A 17,931-nucleotide genomic window follows, 5' to 3' on the forward strand; every position below is an offset into this window, starting at 1 on the left:
CCTAAGATACCTCAAAGAATATGAAACGGATTCCCTATGCTTCAGCTGTTGAAAGCATAATGTATGCAGTGTTATGTACAAGACCCGACATTTACTATGAAGTAGGGATTGTCAGTCGTTATCAGTCAAATCTAGGATTTGATCACTTGGCGATGGTTAAGACGATCCTCAAGTATCTTCGAAGAATGAGAGACTACATGCTCGTATATGGAGATAAGGTTCTGATCCTTACAGGATACACAAACTCTGACTTTCAGACCAATAGACATTCTTGTAAATCGACATAGGGATCAGTGTTCACTCTGAATCGAAGGGCTATAGTGCGGCGAAGCATCACAAGGATGCATCACAGACTCCACTATGGAAGCCGAATACATAACCGCTTGTGAAGTAGCTAATGAGGCTGTTTGGCTGAGGAAATTCCTTACAGATCGTGAAGTTGTTCCAAATATAGATTTGCCAATCACTCATTATTATGATAACAATGAGGCTGTGGCAAATTCGAATGAGCCTCGAAGTCATCGTCGAGGCAAGCATATAGAACAGAAATGCCACTTGATTAGGGAGATTATGCATCGCGGTGATGTAATAGTCACGAAGGTTGCGTCGGAGCACAACGTTGCTAATCCATTTACAAAGACTCTCACAGCTAAAGTGTTCAAGGGACACCTGGAGAGTCTAGGTCTGCACGACATGCGACATCTTGTCTAGGGCAAGTGGGAGAAGATACTAGGGTATGCCCTAGTTTATTATATATTGTACATGTCTTTATCTTGTATTGTACAATAGTTTAAAATGTGATGATATTTATATAACTTATTATACTTACTCACTAAATATTAGTTGATAAAAAACTATAATCAATTTATTTATTGACATATTTTATATTAACTTTTTTTATAATTATTATTTTGTATATTATATAATTTATAATACATTATATAATACCTATTTACTTTTCATAAAATTAATTGAATTTATAACATGATATATTGTAGTTCTAAATGTTTTTATCTTTATTTGATATAATTATACATACTAAAGTTTAAAATTCAAAATCTAGATATAATAAAAATATAAAAATATTATTTTTCAGAATTTGCATAGTTTGGAAAACATAATTCGAAAACACTTTTCATAAAGAGAATCTAGGTTGTCTGCAAAACATATATTTGTTGAATTTAGTGTATCTGAAAACATAAAAGAAAATTTGAATTTTCAGGTTCACAATTCGGATTCTGTTTTATGTTTTCATGTTTACTAAGTTGAGCAAATATGTGTTTGGGAGACAACCTGAATTCTATTTCTAAAAACTGTTTTCAGATTCTGCGATCCAAAGAGTATAAATTTTCAAAACAACATTTTTATGTTTTCATACTATCAACCTCGTGGTTTGAGGTACGATTCCCCCACCCCACACTTTAATTACAATATCTTTCTAAAAAAAAATTAAAATGCAAAATTATATTAAATAAATATAAAAATATTTAGAAATATAGTATGCCATGTTATGAACTCAATTCATTTTTTTAAAATATTAAAACATGTATTATGTAATTATTATAAATTAGAATAAATTCAAAAGTTGATTACTATAGTTTGGATAAAGTTAAAAATAGTTCATATGGCTTTAAAATTTAGAATTTAGTTCCTATGATTTTATATAACTTCATATATAGTCCCTATGGTTTGTTAAATCTTCTTAAATAGTCCCTATCATAGGAACAATTTATGAATCTCTTCTCAAACTATATGAGTAAATTCTAATTATAAACCATAAAAACGCTATGGACAAAAGTTTCCATTTATCCTAGACATTACTTAATATTACAAAATAATAATTATACAATCTTTTAACATAAAACCATATTCTTAAATAAATATTATTAGTTTATTGTCAACTAATATTTAATGGGTACCTAGAACTAGTTTACAATATTTAAATTATAATTCAATTTCTTAATTCTACTACCAAACACATATTTGAAAACATGAAATACAACTCTGTTTTCATTTAATCACTTCTTAATTCATAATTTCATTTATGTTTTCAGATTCTCTACCATGCAAGTCCTAAGATTTTCAAGTATCTTTTCTAATTATTAATATCATAATTTATACATCAAAATATATATTTAAAAATGATTTATGTAAAAGAACTAATAGCTTTGATACTAATTGTAGGAGTGAAGAACTCAAACAATAAGCATCAATTAGAAATTATTTATGAAAATATTTTTTTACTGCAAACAAGAGCAACTAGCTTTGATACTAATTATAGGTTCAGTATGACAATTCTAATGGTGGATGAATATGGTTTATTCATACTAATTAAAAAAAAAAATGTCTAATGTGACTCTCATTAAGCAAAATTAACAAACATTTGGGAAACAAGTAATTTAGACAACATTTTCATAATCTGCATTCACTTGAGAATGACCAATAAAGTGACATAAACAAAGTAAAGTAACCAATTTAATTTTCATAATAATATTGATAATATGAATATGCAAAGAAAAATTTAACCAACATAAATAGACAAATATAAATAATTAATTTCAAGATCAAATTATAGAAAATAATTTCATGCAAAATAAAATATAATAATAAGTTAATTCCAAGACTATTTATGAGAGAGATCGATAGAAAAAATGACACAAAAAGATCTTTAGTAGTTCAACACTACTGGTCTAATCCATTTCTCAATCTCCTCTTAGGTATGATAATAACTTGACTATTTTCATTGCTTAGAGCTGAATAGTTTCAATGTTCTGTTTTCGGATGCAAGAAAAAACTCAATCCCTTCTACATTGAAAAATCAAATTGTTACAACAATCTTTACAATAAATTTCGAGTTGACGAACCATCGTTAGAGAATTCTCGTGCCTTGAAAGTTATATTTAATGTGTTGGTTGCAACATATTCAGAGTGATTAATATGTGTGCCTCTGCTATGGAGGCATGGGATAGTTTATCCGTTGCTCATGAAAGAACTTAGAAGTTAAAATGTCATGACTGTAGTTGTTGACTTTAAAGTTTTAGGATGTTAAAATGTACGATAATACAAGAATGAAAACGAACCTGAGAGACCCTATCTATTTCTAGAGTTCGCAGAGTTTCGAATCCTATTATACAGCCCTCCGATTGGTAAGGTCGCTCCAAGGCAGACATTCGGCGCATTATAGGAATCTCACGGTGCGACCTAATGGAAGAGACCGTAGGATGTGTTGACACAGTTTCTTCTCCCACTTACTATGAACAACTTCCCCTATTCACCTTGGTATTGACTCATGCAAACACTCTCCAAATAGAGTCCGCTCCCAGGGCGTCCCAAAGCCAAGCATGAATCTCACGGTGAGCTAAAAGTACGTTACTTCTCTCCAGCTGAAGTGTTCTAGACGGTTGAGGTATAAAATACTTAGTAACACATTTTGGCTAACTAAACATATCCTAAGTCTAGGTGATTCATCCGAGTATAACTTTTATACTGAATTTTTAACCTACAATGTCTAGGTGATAAACAAATTTTATTACCTCACACCGCTCACGCATGCTCATAAAACCGGTTTAACCTAACTCAGACGCCGGCTCGATCTCCAGGTGTTCCATGAACCGTCAACTTAAAAACCTTCAACTTTTGTCATCTTATCTGACTTTTTACCAAGATCTTGTCGGGTGAGTTTTCTTGTAAATTTGGTTTTACAAGATATCGACCTATTTTCTATGAAAATTAGGATTGTTCGATGGTTAACTCTAAATGAGCATGCATCTTAACTTTGTTATAGATTTTAGAAGTCTAGGTTATTTTATAACAATTATAACCCTAGGGCATTCATCTATAACATGCTTCCTTCAATCAAATATGCTTTAATATAACACTTATATTAAAACTAAGCATGCATAGTATATATATTTTATAACACTTATAAGATATAACAAATGCATGTCACATGTTTTTCCTATAGTGGGCTTTTAAAACTATATGGCATACTATATGCACACATAATCAAAGAACATTATACATCACATGCATAATAGGTAAAAAAAACCTAAAGTGGACTAATTTTTGCATTAAATACAAAAAAATAACTAATTTATTACAAAAATCAGCAACCAGCTTCCCTGAACCGGCTTCAAACACTTTGAACCATCAGGAACCGCTCAGAAATCACTCGAACCAGCCCGAAAACACCAGAAACCAAACTGAACCGGTCAAACCGGCTCAACCAGGTCAAACGAACCAGTCTAGATCATCTAGACTGGCTACTCAACTGCCGCTGGCACGGTCAATGGAGGTGTGGGCGTGCGGGTCGCGGAGCGGGTCTCGGGCAGGCGGGCGAACGGGCATGCGAGGCTGCACGAAGCGGAGGGGGCGAACGGATCGGATCCGGGCGGGGAAGGCATGCAAAGCCAGGCACGCGTGCGAGCTTCCCGAACTGGGTCGGATCCGGACTGGAGAGTCAGGTCTGAAAGCTTCTCTCGGGTCTGGAGGCTGAATTCAGGTCTGAGATGCAATTTTTCTCCAATTTGCTGCTATTCTCTCTCCCTGAATAAAGAATTTACAGCCTAAATTTAACTCTAATGACTCCAACAAATTTACAGACCTGTTTTCACACATTAATCATAAACAAGTAAGCAATTACAAACAATAAGAAATTTAAAGAGAAAAAACGCCAAAATCATAATAAATCCACTTTAGTCCCCCATTTCATTCAACACTTAAATAGATAGGAAAAAAACACCCACCAAAAGCAATTGGGAGTAATTCTAGCATGCTCTGATACCATATGATAGAACACGAGACATACGCAGTAGAATTGGGACCTAATTACACTCTAATTGCTCTTAAATTAAAGGAAATAAGCATGCATCATGAAGGGAAAAACAATGAATTAAAAGTGTAGGATACTACCTTTGAAGCTTCCGAAAACCGCTTTTCCTCGTTGAATCTCGACTCGAACTCTTTCGGACCACCACTAGAGTTGACCTAATATCCTCTGGACTCAGAACCGATTTGTGGGACCTGGTGGATAAAGAAAACCGAGAGAGAGAAAATAGATGGAAAATAAGATGGAATTTGGGTAGGTTTGAGTTTTTCTCTTTCTTTCAAAGTTGTGATTTTTCCAGCCCAAATATGAAAACCAATTTCCAAATTTTCAAAAAAAAACTCTTTTCATTCCAAATGAAAGCCCAATTCATAGAAAAATCCATACAACAATTGCATGAACTAAATGCATAAAAAATCCAACACCTATATTCAACTATCTTAGTGGGCTTAATGTCTCCACTATAATCCAACACCTAGTCCACTATTTTGTTTGTGAAATTATCCAACAAAAGTTTGGATTTTCCCACTAACTATAGTCAAAGGGCAAAATAGTCATTGGGTCAAAGTTAAACTTTGACCAAAAAGTCAACATTTTGACTTTTTATGATTTTTTCCGTGTTGACTAATTTTGACCTCCCGAGCATGAATCCGCATTTATTTTCTCGAAATTCAAATCACATTTGAATATAAGGTCGGTCAAAGTTTTGACTTTTCAAAGTCAAAAGTCAACTCTTTGACTTTTTACAACTTTGACCATTTCCATCATTTTCGAGCTTCCGAATATGAACGTATTCATATTCTTGATATTTAAATCACATTTAAATATTAAAGCTATATCTCTAAGCTAAAAAAAACCCGACCACTATATCACATATACTTGTCGGTTTCTCTCTCTACCTAATTCGAACAATTCAAATTATTCTATCATACTATTCTAAGTTTATTCCATATGAGCTAGTAAGGGAACCTAATGGACTTATAGATCATGGGCTCCAAAGATCCAAGATTAGCTAGCTAAACTCTTTAGACAGAGCTAATCAACATTCGTTAACTAATGGGTCATTCCACTAAAGTCTCGTAGTTGCACTCCCTCACTATAGATATATTTGTGTCCATTTGATATAACCATGATGAGTAAGTTAATCCTTCACAGGTTGTTTGTAATCTCGGTTGGGTCATAAAAACCATTTTACCCCCAAGACTACATCTTGTTCCTTAAGTTCCATTGATCCTCTAATGAACAATTAGTTTAAGGTCCAACCTATAAACCGAATCCCTCTCGGGCCAAGGAAAGGGTGGGGCCCCTTGTTCAAGACCTGGATTCAGCACTAAATGGAACAACCTATCTACTGTCCCTATAACTGGTAGAAGTGAATTCCGTCTTGCACCCTATGTTTCCAGCTATCCACCTAATCTTACCCCTGAAATAGGAGGCTTATTGGGCCAGCGATATTGAGCTGCCCTCACCTATGCAGATCTAAGGATAATTTTGAGTGAACAGGAGTTCATAGTTAGCTCAGGATTAAGATTAAGTTACCTAGGTCATCAATTAACGAAATCAGTTTTATACATAAAACGGTATTTAGAATGTAAAAAGTGATTATTTCATGGTTCAGTCTTATGTAAACTCTTTACATAGGATACCTCCACTCACATATCTCTATATGAACGATTCAGGATCACATCGTTTGTACTATCTATAAAGTGAGTCGCATCCATAGTGTCCCCAGAATAAGGCGCCCAACCTTATTTATATACTATAGATCATTTTGGCTATATATTTTAACTTGATCCACATTTATGTCACTACATAAAGTTCAAATTACATTAAATAGCCTCAGAACCTTAGTTTATTGGATTTAAGATTACAATTTCAATAACAATTTTATCGAAAAACAAAACATAATATATTTATTAATTTACAAACTACGAGTTTTAGAACATAAAATTCAACACGACTAACTTTGTTCCCATTTTCTCTCTGTGATCAGGTTAAGAAATGGACGTATTCTCTCGAACCGGGAGCGATCACTTGTTGGGAATAGGTCATGGAGAAGTTTATGAAGAAATACTTTCCACCTACTGAGAATGGCAGACGAAGGAAATTGATTACAAATTTTGAACAAGGCATGGACGAATCGCTCAACAATGCCTGGGCGAGGTTTAAGAGGTTTTTCAGGAATTGTCCACACAATGGGTTGCTAGACTGCCTCTAGATGGAAATTTTTTATCATGGTTTGAATCCCACTTCACAGACCGTTGCCAATGCGGCAGCCCTTGGTGGTCTGCTTGATAAAACGTATGACGAGGCGAAGAATATCTTGGATCGCATTTCCAAGAACCATGAGGATTGGAGAGAGTGTGACCAGAGATTGAGACTCAAGATAATGACGCAAGTAATGGTGCTATTGCTTCACTACAAAACCAGATGACCGCAATGATGAACTTAATCCAGGGATTGGTTTCAGCAGCCCAACATCGCAAAATGGGCAAATCAATGCAATCAGTCAAAACACCGTAAGGTGTACGACTTACGGTGATGAGCATGCAATGGAAGATTGCTTGCAAAATCCAAATCTATTTTATTTTGTAAAAAATAATCCCTTTTCGAATACCTACAACCCTAGGTGGAGAAACCACCCCAATTTTGCTTGGAAGAATCAACAATAGAATTTCCAACCTGTGGCGCAGAAAGAACGGCCACCAGGATTCTTCCCATGCAGCAACGGTCAGACAAACAATCAAGCAAGTAGCTCACAACCACCACAATCCTCTTCTTTGGAAAGCCTATTGAAGCAATACATAGAGAAAATGAAACGGTGCTTCAAAGTCAGGCTACGTCCATCCACAATCTAGAACTACAGATGGGCCAGATTGCGAGTGAGCTGAAGAGTAGACTATAAGGGGCTCTGTTAAGTTCAACTGAACTTCCATGCAACCCGGGGGGATCAGATAAAAAGCAATGCCATGCTGTGACATTGCGAAGTGGGAAGACTGTGGAGGGAGAAAAGAAGAAGCTTAGTGTAACGGTTAATTTGATGGTTCTAAATAAGCATATGGACAGTGATGGATGATGGACCACATAAGCTGAAGCTGCCATAAACTTGATGACTTGAAAGATGGAAATGGAATGTGGATGTTGTGTTATGCTTATTCAGACTTTATGCAATACTACTTCTAGATGTATGCGTTATTAATGAAATGCTTGTAGTATGCTATACGTTGTCACAAGTTTCCTTACGTTGAAACCAAGTATAATTCCAACGCAAGTTTCTCGGTGTGATCCGAGGTCGAACACAGGGATTGCTTAGTTAATGTGTTACGTTTGTGATATATGCGACCGAGGGTTTTTCAATTAATAAAAGTGTATGTTTGTACAGGAAATTAGATTGCAGTAAAGTAAAGTTGCGATAATAAAATAAAATGGGATAAAAGTAAACCTAAGCTATTATGATACAAGATACAGGATACTGATACATGAGACTGAGTTTGAGACTGACTGTGAAAATTATACAAAGGGTCGTGTTATGCAGTGGCAAGTCTTTATGTATGAAACAGAAATAGAAAAGATAACTAGTATAAACATCGCACGTTATTAATTGTGTTAAAGACATAACTACGGTCCCGCTTTTCCTTGACATACACCTCGTGATCGGTCGTGTTCCTACATCTCTGTGGTGAAACAGGGATGAACGTAATGAACGCAAGGTTGCTTCCATCTCTAGAAGTATTTCTCGCTTTAGTTAACGCATTCTTCCAACCTTCTCTCGACAGGAGGAATGGCACCTTCACTTCTGTTCTCACAAGTGAAGATGTCGTCTAGCATGCTTTAGCTAAACATATTTATTTCCTTAACTCAAATTAATTTACTTGTTAGATTCATTCTAATTACCAATGGATTAAGAAAACATCATGGAGAAAGCGGCTCATGGAGGAACGAAAATAAACAGAAAGATGGAGATGAAAATGATCATGACATTCAATACTAACATTTAGCGTCTGATACATGGTGTGAATGATAGATATTAAGAAGATGAATACAATTGATGAAAGAGATAGAAACAGATATAGAAGAGTGCCAACGTCTTGACACAAATCTGGATGGTGGATTTGCTTGCCGGCGAATGGAATGAATGTAGAGAAGAGCTTCCCTCTCAGGCTTGCTCGTTCGGTAGAAGTGACCTTGGTACAGAGCTTCAATGGTAGGGATTGAAAGGATTTACCCTGAGACTCACCACTCGGCCTTTTCTCTTAAATCTTCCTCAATCTTCTCCGATCAAGCTCTTTAGACCAGTCTCTCTCTCAATATAAAAATATCAAAATATGCCCATATCAAGTATATTTTCCAATAGAATTTCAGAGGCTATTTATAGGCTCAGCTTTGACTCTCTGCAGTGTGGACCCCACTTTATTGTTATGGAAATTTCGGAAATGGTGGAGTGAATATTCCTTCTGTTACACGATCAATCCTGTCAGAAATGCATAATGGTTAGCTGTACACGTGTCTGGATCCTCCCCATTTGCGTTGCTCTTTTGCATCTTCGATCATTTGCCCGCATGCGGTGTTGTTTTTGGTTACCGCATGCGGTTGAATTTAAGCTCTAGATCGATTATCACATGCGCCGTCATTGCGTTGATCATCTATTCATTCCTGGATGATGGGCGCAATGTGACGTAGATGTGTTGTTCTTTTTATCTTGAGTCATGAACGCATGCGGTGACTTGATTTCCTGCAAAACAGACTTGAAATATTCCTTTCTACCATCGCAATGGTGTCAATGGGTGTATTGACGACAATTTATACTTCTCGCATTTCTTAGCCAATTTTCATACAATTGATGCAACTTTTCTCTCTTTGGCTGCAATATCTAAATAAAGCAGTATAAATAACTTATATTTCTACAAGTTCTCACTTAGTCGGACAGCTTCCATTGTGGCTGAAAATGAGATTGCAGTGACACAAGAAGAAGAAAGAGAAAAAGAAACAGTAGAACCAGAGGTTGGGTCAACCTCAAAGCCAACTGAGACGGGAATTGTGAAAGTGCAATTACCCCCTTTCTCGTAGAGACTAAGGAAGAAAAAGAACGAAAAGGTACAGTACCAACGCTTCCTATCTATGTTAAAGCAATTACATGTTAATATTCCTTTCAGTGAAGCGATTGAGGAAATTCCTTCCTATGCAATGTTTCTGAAGGATATGGTAACTAAGAAGAGGAGAGCTAGAAAATTTGCCACGGTGGCATTAACGCAAAGTTCCAAATCAATAATTCCACCGAAGATGAGTGATCCTAGGAGCTTACAATTCCTTGCTCCATAGGAGGACTGTACATCGGGCAATCCCTGTGTGACCTGGGAGCTAGAACCAGCATAAATTTGATGCCTCTGTCAATCTTTAGATAGCTGAACGTGGGGCAACTTGTGCCCACAATAGTGACTCTTCAACTGGCCGATAGATCTCTGGTGCATCTAGAGGGAAAGGTGAAGGATGTGCTGATAACCATTGATAAGTTTATCCTCCCAGCTGACTTCATCATATTGGACTATGAGGCCGTGAGAGCGAGATTATCTTTTGAGCACGAGTAGAAATCAATGTAAAAGCCTGGGCAGCAAGAGATTGCTTCCAAGCCCTTTATTCTATACTTGCATTGTTATTTTGTACTTCATCTTCATGTTTATACAATGGAAGTTCTATTTCTACATCTATTCACTCTCTTAGCACGCATGAGTAGCTAAACTAGTCGAATGAGTTGAGGAAATCTAAGCTAACATGACCTAGGAAGTTCATTACTTGTGATTGTCTTGTTTTATGTTGTACCAAATACCCTTTAGAGCTACTCGAGAGAGAGTCTAAAGAAAGAACCTAATGACTCGAGAGAGCTAGGTTAGAATATGGACTCGAGAGAGCAAGATTAGAACTGCACAAACAAGAGATAGAGACTTAGACATAAGCTCTGTTTATCAACCTGCATCGCATGCATCCTAGAGATGGGAATGATATTATGTGATCGCCTTATTTGTGTGTGTGTCATTTCGTCATCACATAAATAAGAATAGAGACTTATGTGTAGGTCCTATAGACTTAGTGCTATCGCATGCGTTCTAGCATTAGAAGCCATGGAATTCGCACCGACAGGTGGTTTACTGTTGTATGCATGTTGCATGATCGCATAGCATGAATGCATCCTAGGAAATGTTAGCCGAAACTTTTCTCAACCCGTTTACCGCATATTTATCACATCTCCCGTTTACCAACTCTTTTCGAACTCCGTCGCATTTGTTTATTTTTCATCATTGTAATCAACAACAAACCAACAATTTATTTATTTGGTTACTGTAAGGCTTTCATAAAAATTACCAATGCAATCTTTTTTCACAAGTCCCTGCGTTCGACCCTGGACTTACCAGGAAACTTAGAGGAATTTACACTTGGATTCCGCTGAGGAAACTTGAGTGTACAATGCAATTTCATCAACGCATATCATCCATATTTCCACTTCATAAAATTAAGCATCATTTATATGGCATGGTGTATGATATATAGATTTTAAATCCACCTTAGGTTATGCAATTATTCATGCATGTATTATAAGTATTATATTATGGCATGATGAAATTACAAGAAAGCATGTGCATGCATCATGAAAATAAGAGTTATATTTATGCATGCAGTAAGAATATTCATGCATCATCTTTATATTTTAAGTGTTATAGTATAAGGGTGTTTGGAAGCATGTTTGCTTGGTTCGTTGCTGTTTTATATAAAAGTTATATAAAAAGTAGCAATGAATGAACAATGCATAGAGCATGACACTTAGGCTGTTTGTAAGCTTTATGAATGTCTTGTATGTATTTGCTTTACGTTGTGAATTGTTTTGGTTGTTTCTGTTATAAGTGTTATAATAGAAATTACAACTAAAATTGATAAGAAAGAGTTGCATGCGAACTTAGGCAAACTCATGTTTTAAAAGGGTTTTAAGATTGGATTGAGATAGACCTAAGTTCAAGGTTCAAATGGGATTAACAACCTAATTTAATCTTTTTAAATCGGTTTAATAGGATTAAATTGATTGGCATAAAAGATTAAAATTGTATTAAATCTATCTATAATGGACCTTTTGTCTAAGGTGGGTTCTGTCTAGACTAGGGTACTTAAGTTGAAGGAAATGGAACACCCCTACCTGGGAGCCTACCTGGAAAGGTGAATGAGATAGATTTTCTGCAAGCATGCGACAGTTGATCAAAGACTCTATTAAAGAGTTTAATGGATGATGATTAAAAGTTGTTAAACTATCTAAGGTAAAATTTACTTTTGGGCATACCTAAAAAGTCACTTAGTTAAAATTCTTAGCCGTGTTTTTTCTAAGTAAACTAAACCCTAGGTTATAAAATACTCAGTGGGAGGAAGAGATGTGTTTGATATGTCAATGATTCCACTCACGTTTCTCCCTGAATGTTCATGACGTGAGATTCATGCTTGGCCTCGTGGTGCCCTGGGAGCATCCCCCTTCGGATGGTTTTTGCATGAGTCAATATCAAGGTGAACGGAGAGAGAGATTATAGTAAGTGGTTGAAGGGCGTGTGTCAACACGTCCTACAGTCTCTATCATTAGTTCACACTGTGAGATCATTTTATACTCCCTCATGGCGCCTGGGAGCATGCTTCTTCGGATGGGTTTTGTGTAGTTGGTCAATATCAAGGTGAACTTCAGAAATGGATAGATCCACTTTAGTTTTTGTCCCAATCGAATTTTTTTCCTTTGGATTGGCTACTTGGGGCGGAACTCTAGGGCCTAAAATGGTGGGTCACACTTACAGGAAATTGTTAAGTTAATGATTTCTTGACCAAATAAATGATGGCTACTCGTTATAGGAGCAAAAGTTTTTCTAGTATTAATGGCTCGTTGAGAATGTCTCAATTCAGAGGAGGGATAAATTGACCACCCTTTGGTGGCTTTTGTCCTAAACCTTTGAAGCGTCATTGCAAAACTAGATGTCTCACGGGGTATATGTTAGTTTTGCTAAACTGTATTGGATGTTGTTTTTTTTTTTTTCAACTAGTATTTGCTTAAAACCTTACGTAGATCAATGTGTTTTTGTTTTCAACAATATGTTTGATTTCCATTTAATGCCTCTAATTTGACCAATTACATACAGTGGAAAGAGTCTTGTAAAACGTATTTCGTGGTAAACGACCTCGAGTTTGTCATGGTTGAGGAATATCCTCAAGTCCCAACCCCTTGATGCACCGTGAAATGTTCGTAATGCATATGAGGGGTGGATGAAGGCTAATTCATTGGCCCGACTTCACATATTGGCTAGCATATCTGATGCTTTGGCCAAAACGGTTGAGAACATAGTCATTGCACGTGAGATCATGGACTCGTTGCAAGATTTGTTTGAACGTCAGTTCTCACTTTTCGAGCACAAAGAGATGGATGAAAAAACCAGTAGTGTCATTCCCAAGTTAAACTCCAAGAAGAGGAAGCAAGTGTTGCTGACTCTGTTAAAGTTCATAGAAGAGAAATTTTCTCTAAAATGGAACTTGGAGCTTATTTAGGTTCTGATACTAATCCCACTACTATCCAAAAGAAGAGGATGTCTAAAGACAGTAAATATGATTTATTGGTCTTGAAGACGTGTTAGGTAGAGAATGATGATTCTGTCTAAATCCTTGATTCGGGTGCTACTAATCACGTTAGTTCCTTTTACCAATGATTCAGTTCCTGGCAAACGTTGCCACAAGGAGAGTTGACTCTTTGAGTCGGTATTGGTGAGGTTGTTTCAGCTGTTGTTATAGGTAGGTTGAAGTTATTTTTGGACAAGAAACGTTATCTGTTACTGGATAATGTTTTCGTAGTACCTCATATCAAGAGGAACTTAATCTCGGTTTCTTATCTCATTGAACAAGGTTATACCGTCTCCTTTTCTGAGAGTAAAGTGTTTATTTTCAAGAATGGGATGGAGATTGGTTTTGATTCAATGGAAAGTAACTTATATGTACTAAGGTCGTTAGTCATAAAAGCCTTGTTTAATACTGGAATGTTCAATACGGCAACAACAGCTAAAAGACCAAAGGTTTCTCCTAAGAAAAATGCCCATCTTTGGCATCTAAGGTTAGGTCATATCAACCTCAATAGGATTGAGCAGTTAGTGAAATGTGGACTTCTAAAGAGTTTAGAAGAAAACTCCTTGCTGGTGTGTGAATCATGCCTCGAAGGCAAGATGACCAGATAACCTTTTACTGGAAAAGGTTATAGAGCCAAGCAAGCCTTGGAGCTTATACATTCAAACCTCTTTGGTCCAATGAGTGTTAGAGCTCAAGGTGGGTAGGAATATTTCATCTTTTTCATAGATTATTATTCAAGGTACGGGTATCTCTACCTAATGAAACTTAAGTTTGAAGCCCTTGACAAGTTCAAGGAGTATAAGGCTGAAGTTGAAAACTTGTTAGGTAAGCAGATAAAAACACTACGATTTGATCGTGGTGGAGAGTATATGGACATCCAATTCCATAACTATATGATAGAACATGGAATTACATCCCAACTCTCAACCCCATGTACACCTCAGTAGAATGGTGTATCAGAAAGGAGAAACAGAACCTTGTTGCACATGGTTTGGTCTATGATGATTTATGTTCATCTTCCAGACTCGTTTTGGGGTTTCGCAGTGGAAATTTCTTGCTACATTCTGAATAACGTTCCCTCGAAAAGTGTTTCTGAAACACCTTTTGAGTTGTAGAGAGGCCGTAAAGGTAGTTTACGCCACTTCAGGATTTGGGGGTGTCCGGCCCACGTGCTTGTAATTAACACGAAGAAGTTGGAACCGCGTTCGAAAGTTTGCCTCTTTATAGGCTACCCCAAGGAAACGAGGGGTTGATACTTCTATGATCCAAGTAAGAACAAAGTGTTTGTTTCTACAAATGCTATGTTCTTGGAAGAAGATCACATCAGGGATCATAAACCACTAAGTAAGCTTGTTTTACGTGAGATTTCTAGTGAGACTGAGACTACTGAGAGTTCAACAAGAGTTGTTGAAAAGACTGACAGATCAACAAAAGTTGTTGAGGTCGATGCATCTAGTCAACCAACTCAAGAGTTGAGACTGCCTCGATGAAGTGGGAGGGTTATGAACCCACCGGATCCATACATGGGTTTGACTGAAGCCCAAAACGTCATTTCTGAGGGGTCGATGATCCATTGTCTTTTAAGCAAGCAATGAAGGATGTTGACAAGGATGAGTGGATTAAGGCCATGAACCAGGAGATGGAGTCTATGTACTTCAATCAAGATACTCTTGTCCATAACAACATTTTATGATTATGAGATATGGCAAATGGACGTCAAGACTGCCTTTCTTAATGGTAATCTTGAGAAGACCATCTATATGGCTCAACTAGAGGGGTTCATAGTTCTAAATCAAGAACAAAGAGTTTGCAACCTTAATAGGTCCCTTTATGGGCTGAAACAAGCGTGTCGATCTTGGAATATTAGATTTAACAGTACGATCAAATCGTTTGGCTTTGATCAGAACGTTGATGAGCCTTGTGTTTACAAGAAGATCATCAACAGCTCAATAGTTGTACTGTATATGGATAATAACCTACTCATTGGGAATGATGTAGGGTTTCTGACTGACATTAAAAAGTGGCTAGCTGCCCAGTTCCAAATGAAATATTTGGGTGAGGCACAATATGTTCTAGGAATCCAAATCATTCGGGATTGTAAGAACAAGAGGTTAGCCTTATCTCAGGCATCATAAATCGATCAAATGTTGATCAGGTACAGGATGCAATATTCCAAGAGGGGTTTGTTACCCTTCAATCATGGAATCGTTTTGTCTAAGGATCAATGTCCTAATACACCTCAAGAGGTTAAGGAAATGAGAGGGGTTCTCTATGCTTCAGCTGTTGGAAGCTTAATGTATGCAATGTTGTGTACCAGACCCAACATTTACTATGCAGTAGGGATTTTCAATCGTTATCAGTCCAATCTAGGATTTGATCACTAGACGGCAGTCAAGACGATCCTCAAGTATCTTCGGAGAATGAGGGACTATATGCTCATGTGTGAAGATAAGGATTTGATCCTTATAGGATAAACAGACTCTGACTTTCAGACTAATAGAGATTCTCGTAAATTGACATTGGGTTCAGTGTTCACTCTGAATGGAGGGGTTGTAGTGTGGTGAAGCATCAAGCAAGGATGCATTGCAGGCTCCACTATGGAAGTCAAATACGTAGTTTCTTGTGAAGCAACTAAGAAGGTTGTTTGGTTGAGGGAATTCCTTACAGATTTGGAAGTGTTCCAAATATGGATTTTTCGATTACTCGTTATTGTGATAACAGCAGAACTGTGGCAAATTCGAAGGAACCTCGGAGTCATCATCAAGGCAAGCATATAAAATAAAAATACCACTTGATCAGGGAGATTTTGCATCGCGATGATGTGATAGTCACGAAGATCACATCGGAGCACAACGTTGCTGATCCATTTACAAAGGCTCTCACAACTAAAGTGTTCGAGGTTCACCTGAAGAGTCTAGGTCTGCGAGAATGTGGCATCATGTCTAGGGCAAGTGGGAGATGATACTGGGGCATAGAGTATGCCCTAGTTTATTATATATTGTACTTGTAATTTATCATGTATTGTACATTAGTCTCTCGAGGCATTAAGACAAGTGGGAGATTGTTGGGATTGGTGTCATAATTCTCCCAGAGTCTCGTAGTTTGTAAACTGTACACATTGTTATGAATAAAATAAGAGTTATTTTATTTGGCATTTACTCATATTCAATAAACAAAGCTCCATGGTTATTGTATGTAAACTTAAGCATGTATATGAGATATACAAGTGGATCATGCCTTAAGTGATAACTTAAATAGGTTTGTAGTATAAGGATTAAGGAGGGATACCTAATCCTTGTGACACTATGGATACAGCCCACTTTGTAGAGGTTTGCAAGTGCTGTGAACTACTACAAATGGTAGATCCTGACCATTCATGTGGAGACATGCAAGCGAGGGTGTCCTATACAAAGAGTTTGTATAAGACTGAACCACGAGATGCTAATCTCTGTATATAATGCCGTTGATACTTAAGATTTTCATCTCACCTAAACGACCATAGGTGATATGACCTCAATCCTGAGTGTTTTGGGAACTTTTGTCTTTGAGGGAGGTCCTTTGATTAGTATGGGTGAGAGTGGCCAGTTTTCCAACTCAACATGCCTACCATTTTGGAGATTTGTCTGATTTGAGAGCTGGGAACTCAGTTATAGAAGATGGAATTTACTCCTTCCCCAAAGCAGGGGTAAGTAGATAGATGGCTCCCTTAAAGGCTGATTCCATATCTTAACATAGTGGCCACAGCTTCTCTTTGGAAGAGAAGACTCAGTCATAGTAGGACTATGATTTATAATCATTAGAGGGATCAGTGGTACTTAAAGAGTTAGATGTAACTACAGGGGTATAACGGTTATTGACCCAGCTGTACTTATGAGCGATTTGTGAAGAGTTATCGCACTGTTATTTGGTTGAATAAACATATAATATATCTGTAGTAAGGAGAGTGCAGCTGTTGATCTTTAGTGGAGTGTTTGGCAGTTAACGGATGGTGGATCCCGTGACTAAAGATTTTAGTCAGTTATTCACGTATTGTTGGAGTTTCAAGTTATAGGTTCATAAGGTCCCCTTGGCAGCTCAATGGATTCAAGTTGAGAATCAGTTCTTGGTGTTGATTTGAAATGTTCAAATTGAAAAAAGGAAATTCGATTATATATGATATGATCGATGTGATGTATTACATAAAGTGGAGGATTAATGTAAATGAGATTTACATTAAGTACCATGAAATAGAAAAAGAACTATGGTTTATATGTTTTATGAGATGAAATATTAAAACTATAGGTTATAAATATGATATGGTAAGTTGGTTATCATATTTATTTATAATAATAGTAACTGCCGGCGTGGTGTGACTCGTGGAGTGGATTGGTGAACTTCCTTCTCAAGTAAATTCTCCGGTGGCCTTCTATATGGGGATTTAAAGTTGTGGAATAGAAGGTTCCCTGCAAAAGTTAGGCTTTCTGATCTTGCTCGCTATA

The sequence above is a fragment of the Benincasa hispida genome, chromosome 7, assembly GCF_027475165.1.
Source record: "Benincasa hispida cultivar pf3 chromosome 7, pf3_genome.v1.1, whole genome shotgun sequence".
Lineage (NCBI taxonomy): Eukaryota > Viridiplantae > Streptophyta > Magnoliopsida > Cucurbitales > Cucurbitaceae > Benincasa > Benincasa hispida.